Source organism: Cyclopterus lumpus, chromosome 20, assembly GCF_009769545.1.
Source record: "Cyclopterus lumpus isolate fCycLum1 chromosome 20, fCycLum1.pri, whole genome shotgun sequence".
NCBI classification, from domain to species: Eukaryota; Metazoa; Chordata; class Actinopteri; order Perciformes; family Cyclopteridae; genus Cyclopterus; species Cyclopterus lumpus.
This window is the reverse complement of record NC_046985.1, coordinates 33,517-44,345: the sequence shown is the minus strand read 5'-3', so window position 1 is coordinate 44,345 and position 10,829 is coordinate 33,517. Positions and strand designations below refer to the sequence as shown.

The 10,829-nt window shown below is 45.0% G+C and overlaps 1 protein-coding gene across 1 annotated transcript in view; it reads left to right on the top strand.

Annotated features, from left to right (window-relative positions):
• LOC117749405 (5'-AMP-activated protein kinase subunit gamma-1-like) overlaps nucleotides 1–10,829 on the top strand; it is a gene marked incomplete at its 3' end in the record, with an annotated part of 42,537 nt that continues 31,708 nt past the window's right edge. The window contains exon 1 of the mRNA XM_034559926.1: nucleotides 1–131. The remainder of the gene's footprint in view (nucleotides 132–10,829) is intronic.

Below are 10,829 nucleotides of genomic sequence, written 5' to 3'. Positions count from 1 at the left end.
TGAGTGTGTGAGAGAGAGAGAGAGACAGACAGGAGAGTGAGAGTGTGTCAGAGAGAGAGACAGACAGGAGAGAGAGTGATTAGTGAACACATTGATTGGATTATTGATCTGTGGAAGTTGAAGAACAGAAGGTCAGTGAACGTTTGATCCTCACATGTTAGATTTATGATTTCAATATTTTCTTAAAACATGATTTTATCTGAGAGCTTATCCTGATTTCATGTATTTTATCTCACATTTATGGAAATGTTTTAATTTGTTTTGCTCTAGTCCAGCTAAAGTATTTCGTTACTTCAAGGTTTCCGTCCCTTGAGCCCAATGTGGCAAAAGCTATAATGACTTTAGTAACTTAAATTTAATATCTATTTTATAGTCTTAATATTTAAGTTTATATTAAGGTTTTGTAGATTATGATGTTAAAGCAACATTAAAAAGCTGTTTTCGGTCACTGTGGTACTGTGGAGTCTGATCATGTTTTTTGATCATGTTAATTTATCATGTTTATTGATCATGCTGACTGAACAGACCAAAGGTGACACTTTGCAGTTTAAGTGAATGAACAATATCTTCAGTGAAATTGAAAGACGATAGTTTCACTATACTACATTTTTCTGACAGTTTTAGTTACTTCATTTGTGTAGTTTTACTGAAGATGATTTTGACCTGTAGTTGTTTATTTTACATGAATGAGTTGGTTCTGTAACTTCAGTAAAGGATGTGAATATGTAAAGAATGTATTTTTCATAATGAAACCAGCTCTGCTCGCTGTCCTGTGAGGCTGTAGCTCTGTCAGCATGCTCACAAAGCTGCTGCTTTTCATCATTGATTCTACCGTTTGAATCAGTTAAAGAATCATGAAATTTCCCAAAGCCCACGATGACTTGCTTCAGCAGACCGTCTGAAAGGCAGGGTGGTTCAGTTCCTCTTCATTTCAGGACACTGTATCACTATAACAGGATATACTGTATATAGAGATTGACTGTATATCTATGTTGTTATAGCGATACGTTCAGTATCAACAGAGACAAGGTTATGTTCATAGTAAATAAAATGATGTCTTCGTCTCTCAAGAATAAACACATCTGAACCTGACACAGCAGGAGAAAGTCAGACAGACAAGAACAAAGGATCCAGATACCAGCTGAGGGATAGGGGATGAGGGGGGGTCAGGTAGCAACAGGTGAGTAGATGGGGGGTAGTCAGGTGACAACCAGAGGTCACATCGTATATGAGCCTTTAATAAAGAAAGAGAGAAACCTTCAGATGAAGGAAATGTGCAGAATGAAGAACAAAAAAGAGAAAACAAGACATGTGTGTGTATGTGTGTGTGTGTGTGTGTGTGTGTGTTTGTGTGAATGTGTGTATGTGTGTGAGTGTGTGTGTTTGTGTGTGTGTATGTGTGTGTGTGTGTGAGTGTGTGAGATGATGATGATGATGATGATGCTGACTGGGTGAGTTAAACCTTCATCTTTGCCTGACAGGAAGGTTAACTCAGTTAGTGACCTCTGACCAAAGTAAATACTGAAGTCGTCCTCTCAGCAGATGTTTATCTGATAGTATCTGATCTGTGTTCATCCCCAACACTCCCATGATGCAACAGGAGCGGAACCTGCAGTTTGGACTCCGAAAGGTCAAAGAATCGAAACGGTTCAAATAGATATGATTTTATGTTTTTCTTAGTTTTATTTTCAATAACATTACATTACATTACATATCATTTAGCTGACGCTTTTATCTAAAGCGACTTACAATAAGTGCATTCAACCAAGAGTACAAAATGACAGACATGTATGAATAATTAGTAGTAGGCATGGACCAATATCCAGACCTCCACAATCCATGAAACAGAAGGAGGTAAAAAGGGGGGGGTGGGGGCGTCAGCAGGGCGGCTCAACAGGCAGGTCCAATGGACCCTATGAGATGTGAAGTCACAAAGACTCCGGGGAGGAAGCAGAGTTAATAAGGTGCAATGGAGAGATGTAAATTCATCCATAAGGAGAGAGAGAAGAGGAGATAGGAGCTCAGTGTATCCTAAAACATCCCCCAGCAGCCTATAAGCCTATAGAAGCATATCTAGGGGCTGGACCAGGGCAAACCTGATTCAGCCCTAACTATAAGGGCTATTAAAGAGGTAAGTCTTAAGTCTTTTCTTAAATGAGGTGACTGTGTCTGCCTCCCGGACTGAAAGTGGAAGCTGGTTCCATAAAAGAGGAGCTTGATAACTGAAGGCTCTGGCTCCCATCCTACTTTTTAGGACTCTAGGAACCACAAGTAGGAAATGTAGTTATAGAAGATGGATTAGTAAAGGAGGAGCGTATGTCATTGATCATGTTTGTAAAGTAGTCGACCAAGTGGCTTGGTAGAAGGGTGGAGGGAGGAGTGGGACAAGGGGGTCAAGGAGGTTGGAAAAGATAGAAAAGAGTTTTTTTGGGGTTAGAGAAAGAAGATAGAATTTTGGTTTGGTAGAAAGAGCTTTTGGCTGCAGAGATTGAGGCAGAGAAGAAGGAGAGAAGAGATTGATAGGCGAGCAGGTCGTCAGCATATTTCATTTCCTTTCCGACACTCACATAGTGGACAGGTGCAGAGTCTGTTGTTGTGGGAGGGTTGTCAGTTCCAAAGAGTGAGAGAGAGTAAGAAATGAAGAAGTGGTCAGACATGAAGTGGAGTTACAGTGAGGTTAGATGTAGAGCAGTTTCTGGTGAAAATATAGTCGAGGTGGTTGCCGGCTTTGTGAGTAAGAGGAGAAGGACTGAGCGAGAGAGCAAAGGAAGACAGTAAGAGTAACAGGTCACATGACTTCTCTGTCTGGATGTTAAAGTCGCACCAGAAGGATGAGCGGGGGTCCATTTTCTGGGAAGTTCAACAGGAGGACGTCTAATTCTTCCAAGAAGTCTCCCAAGGAACCAGGAGGACGGTAGAGAACAACAATGATTAGTTGAACCGGATGAGTAACCGTCACTGCATGAACCTCAAAAGTCAGTGGGTTAGAGAGATAAACACCATTTGGGGGAGATGAGTAAACCTGTACCACACACCTCGACCAGAGGGTCTGTGTGTGTGGCTGAAAGAGAAGGCAGAGGAGAGAGCAGCAGGGGTTTCTAAAGCCGCGGTTTGCTCAACGCAGGAGGGGAATGTGGACATGGTGGAGGAGGATGTGGGCATGGTAGAGGAGGATGTGGACATGGTGGAGGAGGATGTGGACATGGAAGAGGACGATGTGGACATGGTGGAAGAGGACGATGTGGACATGGTGGATGAGGATGTGGACATGGTGGAGGATGTGGATATGGTGGAGGAGGATGTGGACATGGTAGAGGATGATGTAGATATTGTGGAGGAGGATGTGGACATGGTGGAGGAGGATGTGGACATGGTGGAGTAGTACAGGTTCTTGGGTGTCTCCATCGACAACAGACTGGAAGGCCAACATCAACGCTGTGTACAAGAAGGGGAGGAGTCAACTCTTTTTCTTGAGGAAACTTGGATCCTTCGATGTGTTCAGCAAGATGTTGAAGATGTTCTACCAGTCTGTTGGACCAGTGCTCTGAGATGTTGGAGATGTTCTACCAGTCTGCTGGACCAGTGCTCTGAGATGTTGGTGATTTTCTACCAGTCTGCTGGACCAGTGTTCTGAGATGTTGGAGATGTTCTACCAGTCTGTTGGACCAGTGCTCTGAGATGTTGGAGATGTTCTACCAGTCTGTTGGACCAGTGCTTTGTACTTCTCCGTAGTCTGCTGGGGGCGCAGCATTAGAGCCGGAGACACCAACAGACTCAATAAACTGGTGAGGAAGGCCAGCTCCATCATTGGCTGCAAACAGGACTTTCAGGAACAGGTGGTGGAGAGGAGGACACTGAAGAAACTATTGTCCATATTGGATAACTCGGACCACCCTCTCCACCAGGGACAGTGGAGCACATTCTTCAACAGACTGCTTCAGCTCCGATGTCACAAGGACAGATACAGGAGAACATTCCTAATACAGGAGAACATTCCTGATACAGGAGAACAGGAGAACATTCCTGGTACAGGAGAACAACATTCCTGCGCTGTGGGCCTTCTCCATGTAGTTATAGCCAGGGGGGCATGCTTAATTAAGCACGGAGTAGTCCCCTGGTTTATGCCAGGTTTCGGTTAGGCACATGAAGTCAAGACCTTTGTTCAGAATATGATTGTATATGAGGAGGGATTTATTAGTGAGGGATTGTATGTTTAGCAGCTCCATGGTGGTAGGAGACAGAGCTCGGGTTGGAAATCCCTGAAAGCTCCGTAATACACTGCGATCCACTCCATGTTTGTTATTGTGCCTAGTATTGGATAGTCTTGCGATGACTCCTAGGTTTGTTTTGTTTCCTGATTCTACGTTGAAGCCGCGGCGCGAGCCTCCCTGGATGTAGCAAGGTCTGTTTTTCAAAGTCCCACACTCTTGACAGTGGGCTATAAACCCTTTGTCGGATGGAACCATGAAGCTGCGCCAACGCCATAACTGCGGGGCGGTGTATGAAATCATTGCCAGCACCGATGTAAAAAACAATCCTTTAATAGGATTTAGTTAACTGATGGGGAAGTGGGCAGGTGAGCAGAAGGTGACTGCAGGGCAAGAAGTTAAGAGTGAATGTAAATAATCCCATTGTTTTGGGTTGATTGCCTGCTTTGTATTTGCCTTATTTGTTTTCGACGTATGCCTAGATGATATTGTATTGTTTGAAGAATTTATAGAGGCTTTAGGCTACTTTCTCTCTAATAGATGAATCAGACTTTTATTTTGAAAAGGTAAAAGGAATTGCAGATTTGTTTTCTGTTTGAATGTCAACTTGGCAGTACGGCTACGGATCTTGTCACGGACCAATGCGCATTTATACATTTAAAAAAGTGTAATAGTTTAATGGACCCGTATGAGGCTAAAGCTCTTACGGTGGTGATAGTTTACAAGTTGAATTAATGTATTTTGACCCAAAGGATGAAAATGAAGGAGTAGGTTTCATGCCACTTCATATACAGGGATCCATTACAGTGAAATAGAAGCAGGAAGTTAAGAGTGAACGTACAACGTAGAAGTGGGAAGTTAAGAGTGAACATACAAAATAGAAGTGGAAAGTTAAGAGTGAACGTACAACGTAGAAGTGGGAAGTTAAGAGTGAACATACAAAATAGAAGTGGGAAGTTAAGAGCGAATGTACAACATAGAAGCAGGAAGTTAAGAGTGAACGTACAAAATAGAAGCAGGAAGTTAAGAGTGAACGTCCAACATAGAAGTGGGAAGTTAAGAGTGAACATACAAAATAGAAGTGTGACATTAAGAGTGAACATACAAAATAGAAGCAGGAAGATAAGAGCGAATGTACAACATAGAAGCAGGAAGTTAGCAGGAAGTTCAGAGTGAACGTACAACATAGAAGTGTAAAGTTAAGAGTTAACATACAACATAGAAGCGGGACGTTAAGAGTGAACGTACAACATAGATGTGGGAAGTTAAGAGTGAACATACAACATAGAAGTGGGGAGTTAAGAGGGAACGTACAACATAGAAGAAAGAAGTTAAGAGTGAACGTACAGCATAGAAGCAGGAAGTTAAGAGTGAACGTACAAAATAGAAGCAGGAAGTTAAGAGCGAACGTACAACATAGAAGCAGGAAGTTAGCAGGAAGTTCATAGTGAACGTACAACATAGAAGTGGGAAGTTAACAGTGAACGTACAACATAGAAGTGGGAAGTTAAGAGTTAACATACAACATAGAAGCAAGAAGTTAAGAGTGAACGTACAACATAGAAGCGGGAAGTTAAGAGTGAACGTACAACATAGAAGTGGAAAGTTAAGAGAACATACAACATAGAAGCAGGAAGTTAAGAGTGAACGTACAAAATAGAAGCAGGAAGTTAGCAGGAAGTTCAGAGTGAACGTACAACATAGAAGCAGGAAGTTCAGAGTGAATGTACAACATAGAAGCAGGAAGTTCAGAGTGAATGTACAACATAGAAGTGGGAAGTTAAGAGTGAACGTAGAACATAGAAGCAAGAAGTTATGAGCCAACGTACAACATAGAAGTGGGAAGTTAGCAGGAAGTTCAGAGTGAACGTACAACATAGAAGCAGGAAGTTGAGAGTGAACGTACAACATAGAAATGGGAAGTTAAGAGTGAACGTACAACATAGAAGTGGGAAGTTAAGAGTGAACGTACAACATAGAAGCAGGAAGTTAAGAGTGAATGTACAACATAGAAGTGGGAAGTTAAGAGTGAACATACAACATAGAAGCAGGAAGTTAGCAGAAAGTTCAGAGTGACCGTACAACATAGAAGCAGGAAGTTCAGAGTGAACGTACAACATAGAAGCAGGAAGTTAAGAGTGAATGTACAACATAGAAGCAGGAAGTTCAGAGTGAACGTACAACATAGAAGCAGGAAGTTAAGAGTGAACATAGAAAATAGAAGCGGAAAGTTAAGAGTGAAAGTACAACATAGAAGCATAAAGACAGCTCTGCAGGTAGAGACAAATAGCAACAACTATGCAGGAAGAGACAGACAGAGAGATAGAGACAGTGACAGATATACAGATAGACAGATAGACAGATAGAGACAACTATGCAGACAGAGACAGATGGACAGATAGAGACAGATGGACAGATATACAGATAGACAGATAGACAGATGGACAGATAGACAGATGGACAGATAGAGACAGATGGACAGATGGACAGATAGAGACAACTATGCAGGGAGAGACAGATAGACAGATAGAGACAGATGGACAGATATACAGATAGACAGATAGACAGATGGACAGATAGACAGATGGACAGATAGAGACAGATGGACAGATAGAGACAACTATGCAGGGAGAGACAGATAGACAGATAGAGACAGATGGACAGATATACAGATAGACAGATAGACAGATGGACAGATAGACAGATGGACAGATAGAGACAGATGGACAGATAGAGACAACTATGCAGGGAGAGACAGATAGACAGATAGAGACAGATGGACAGATATACAGATAGACAGATAGACAGATGGACAGATAGACAGATGGACAGATAGAGACAGATGGACAGATGGACAGATAGAGACAACTATGCAGGGAGAGACAGATAGACAGATAGAGACAACTATGCAGGGAGAGACAGATAGACAGATAGAGACAACCATATAGGAAGAGACAGATAGATACAGTAGATAGACAGCTAGAGACAGGTAGAGACAGATAGACAGATAGAGAGAGTGACAGATAGACAAATAGAGACATATGGACAGATAGACAGAAAGAGACAACTATGCAGAAATAGACAGATAGACAGGAAGAGACAGCTAAAGACAGATCCTTAATTATACACATTGTCTGGAAACTTTTCAAAAGAACACAGTCTGTCCTTTCAGTGTTGACAATTATTTTACAATTAACGTTTCTAGATGATGTCATCAATCTCTTGCATATTGGTTGAGTGATCATTAATTCACTTGCGTGAAACTTCGTGGTTGTGTCTGCACATGAACAGTAACTAGTTACATGTCATTTAAATTAATTACTATTCCTAAGAAAGTGTAGGAGTCGAAATCCAAATATTACGATGCGTTTTCATCAGAATATATATTAATTTAGGTAAAAAGCTCATATGTAGAAAAAAAACAGCTTGGTCTCTTACATTATTCTAAGAATGACAACGATAAATAAGTCACTTTGCAGGTAATAAGAACGCCATTCTTGGTCCTGCGTGTGATTTCTACGTCATGCACTGACTGCAGTGGAAAGGGTGCTCTACCCTAAACCTGGGAATATAACCCCTCACACCCTAACCCTGGGAATATAACCCCTAACCCGGGGAATATAGCCCCTAACATTGGGAATATAACCCAGAACCCTAACCCTCGGAATATAACCCTGGACCCTAACGCTGGGAATATAACCCCTCACACCCGAACCCTGGGAATATAACCCCTAACCTGGGGAAAATAACCCCTAACCTTGGGAATATAACCCCTAACCCTGGGAATATAACCCCTAACCTTGGGAATGTAACCCCTCACCCTAAGCCTAGGAATATTACCCCTCACTCTAAATCTGGGAATTTAACCCCTCACACCCTAACCCTGGGAATATAGCCCCTAACATTGGGAATATAACCCCATACCCTAACCCTGGGAATATAACCCTGAACCCTAACCCTGGAGAGGGAGGAGGACTTGGAACCAGTGGATGGATTTAGACATCTCTTGATTTTCTTTTAAGTTAAGTTAGACGTTTGTGATATCAGTGTTTTTATGTCATGTTGTTTATGAACACATTTGACTTATTTTACGGTTTTATTTCAGGGCCAACCTGATGTTGTTCCAAAACCTAACTGTGACTGTCCAGTGAACATTACTAATGACCTCCTAATTGCATCGGATAAAGGACTCATCTCTGTACTTGTCTTGTTAGACCTTAGTGCTGATAAAGGACTCATCTCTGTACTTGTCTTGTTAGACCTTAGAGCTGAGTTCGACACCATTGATCATGACATCCTATTACAAAGACTGGATCAGTCAATTGGCATTTCAGGTATCGCACTAAGTTGGTTTAAATCCTATTTATCAGATCCTGGATATGACATTAAACTATACCCTGTCCTGGACAAGACATAAACGGTCCTAGGGGGGTAGGGCTTGCACCCCGACCCCTTGAAACTCACCTTGCAACGAAAACCCGAAGAAAACAAATTAACCCGCTCCGGGGTAGCACTCCCGCCGCAGCCTGTCATCGTCGGGCTGCGCGACACATGAAGGCGATGGGGGTAAAGCTTGCCCTCAGGACCCTCATCGCCCGACTGGGGGGAAACCACGGAGCAACCGGGTTGGGTTGGATTCAGGGGTGCGTTGCCCGGGTGGTGCAGAGGTGTCGTCCGCAGGTCGGCGTTTCTCCCGGTTGAACCTGAAGCGGTCCGTCCGGGTGGGCACTTGGAACGTCCTGTCACTTCGGAATGCCGATCACCTGCCTCTGTTATCTTCGGAGCTGACCAGGTTGGGCATTGACATAGCTGCTCTCTCTGAGGTGAGGCGGCCTGGAAGTGGCGAGATCAGCGTGGATGGATACACCTACTACTGGTCTGGCCGCTCCGATGGCTACCATACCCAGGGAGTGGCTGTGGCCGTTGCCGATCGGTTGGCTCCGATGGTGGCGGAGGTCACTCCTGTCAATGAGCGTATCATGAGGCTGAGAATTACCCATTCCTTAGTGGTGATATCTCTGGTCTCTGTGTATGCTCCGACCGGGGTGAGTGATGTTTCCGTGAAGGAGGCATTCTACGCCAAACTCAATTTGGCAATTGATGGTTGTCCACGGAGGGACACCCTCCTTGTCCTGGGAGACTTCAATGCGTCGTCCGGTACTGACAGAGTTGGCTACGAAACATGTGTCGGTCCCCATGGCTCTGGGCTAAGGGATGAAAGCGCCTCTTTGCTCCTTGTATTTGCTAAAGGTCGAGGGCTTAGGATCACTAGATCTTGGTTTGAGCGTTCTAAGCTGGACTTGGTATTCAAACACTGGCACCGTGGCAAAGGAGATCGACCATGTTCTTGTGGATGGTCGTTGGAGACTGCTGCGGAACTGCAGAGTCTTTCGGAGTGCTCAGTTTCTCTGCACTGATCACAGGCTTGTCGTGGCGACTCTTGGGCTGCGACTCTTGGGCTGCGACTCTTGGGCTGCAACTCAAGTCCACAAGGTCATCGGCTTCCAGGCAAACTCGCTTGGATGTTGGTAGGCTCCGGGACGAGGGGGTAGCTGAGGAGTTTGCCCACAGGCTTGGGGACGGTCTTGGAGGGCTGGGTGCTTCGGGTGGCCCTGAGGAACAGTGGACGGCCTTCAAGACTAAAACTCTGGAAGTGGCGGCCGAGTGCCTTGGAGTTTCGTGTGGTTTGAGGAGGGGGTTTCTCTCTTCGGGGACGATGGGAATCATTGAGAGTCGCAGGGCTAGACTTGGCGGCAGAGCTGGTCTGTATCGGGAGCTAAAACGTGCAACTGTACGTGCTGTGAGGAATGACTAAGAGGCATATGTGCGAGGAATCTGTGAGACGGTCGAGGGTCATCTCTGGTCGAGCGACTCTCGCTCCGCCTTCAGAGGAATCTGTGCATTACGTGCCTCCAAACCTCTTCGCAGTACTGCGGTGAGAGCGGCTGATGGTGGACTCCTGTCGGAAGAGTCTGAGGTCAGAGCCCGCTGGGCCGAATACTTTGAGCGTCTTTACCAGGCGGACGCTCCGTCTCGTGGATTGGACGATATGGATGCTGTGCCTCTGCCTGCGGACCCCCCGATCGACTGTGCGCCACCTTCGCTTGCTGAAACGCGAGCTGTGGTCAAGCAGTTGAAAGGGGGTAAGGCGGCTGGAGTGTGCGGTATCCATTCTGAATTCCTCAGGGCTGGAGGTGATCCGGCACTTGTGTCCTTGCATGCAGTCCTGTGCTCTGTTTGGAATACGGAGATCTTCCCAACTGGAAGAGGGGCCTTGTAGTCCCTCTCTGGAAGGGGAAGGGTGATCGCCGGGATTGCAACAACTACATGGGTGTGACGCTGCTCTCTGTACCAGGCAAGGTTCTGTCGAGGATAATTCTGAACAGGATTCGCCAGCACCTGCTCGCGCACCAGCGCCCGGAGCAGTCTGGCTTTACACCCAAGAGATCAACGATCGACCGTATTCTAGCGCTTCGGGTCCTCACTGAGCGCCTGCGTGAGTTTCGGCGGGGCCTGCATGCAGCCTACGTTCATCTCCGTAAGGCGTTTGACTCGGTTAACCAGGTCACTTTGTGGCCGATCGTTGAGCTGCGCGGAGTTCCCCCAAAGCTGCTAACCCTG